The sequence below is a fragment of the Piliocolobus tephrosceles genome, chromosome 19 (genome assembly GCF_002776525.5).
Source record: "Piliocolobus tephrosceles isolate RC106 chromosome 19, ASM277652v3, whole genome shotgun sequence".
Classification (NCBI taxonomy): domain Eukaryota; kingdom Metazoa; phylum Chordata; class Mammalia; order Primates; family Cercopithecidae; genus Piliocolobus; species Piliocolobus tephrosceles.
The window spans coordinates 62,981,354-62,982,558 of NC_045452.1; positions in this window are offsets into that span (position 1 = coordinate 62,981,354).

A 1,205-nucleotide genomic window follows, 5' to 3' on the forward strand; every position below is an offset into this window, starting at 1 on the left:
AGAAAGACAAAACTATAAAACTATTGGGGAGAGGATCTGATACATTAAGGATACAATAATAAAATCTAGCATATATTTTATTGGAGTTTTCAGAAAGAGAGAGAAAGAACAATGTATAAGCAATATTTAAGTAGACAGTGACTGAGAATTCTCCAGAATTAAAAAATATATCAATCCACAAATTTAAATACCTAATGAAACCCAAGCAAATAAAAAGCTGACAAATCATAGTGAAATTCAGTAAACTACAAAGAGGAAATCTTAAAGATATATCTATTTATATGATATGTTTCTATTTATGTATATAAATAGATATATCTATTTATAAATTATATACACATGGTGAGAGGAAAGAGAGGCATAAATAAAAGACAAATTGCTTTCCAAAGATTAATGTCTGACTTATTTACTGGAATCCAGAAGACATTTGGAAGGGTTTTTTCAATGTACTAAAACAAAAAAAAATTTCAATTGAGGATTTTATAAAATATCTAATGAAAAAGTCAAGAATGAAGGTGCAAGAGACACTTTCAAAGAAACAAAAACCAAGAGACTTTACAACCATCAAGCCTCTATTAAAGGAAATTCTGAATGACAGACTTCAAGCATAAGAAAAATACGGCTGACTCTTGAACAGCAGAAGTTTGAACTGTGCGGTCCACTTACAGGCAGATTTTTCGCAACAAACACAGTTGTTCCTCTTATTGATATTCCAGGGTTCCTCAGCTACAGGATTTGATTATTCTGGGATTTGGGTATCCACGTGGGGGAGAGAGGAGTGGTGTTCCTGGAACCAGTGCCCCACCAGTACCAAGGATGAATGTAATCCCGAAGCCCAAACAGAAGCTCAAGAGAGGCAAAGAGAAAGGGAGCACAAGAAAAGGGATGAAGGTGAGAATTTTATAAAAACTACCCATCAGGACTATGTTCTTTACCTAGGTGAGGAAGTAATCTGTCCACCAAACCCCAGCGACACACAGTCTACCCATGTGACTAATCTGCATAGGCACTCCCTGAATCTAAAATAAAACTTCAAAAGGAAAAACAAAGAAAAAGAAAATAAAGGGGGATGGAAATGTGGATAAATGTGATTAAACATTGACCTTGTAAAACAATAATAAAGGTGTTTTATGTAATTTATAAAAAAAAAATACGATATTTGTCTCAGGTTCTTGCTTTCAAGATGACATAGAAAAGAAGGAACC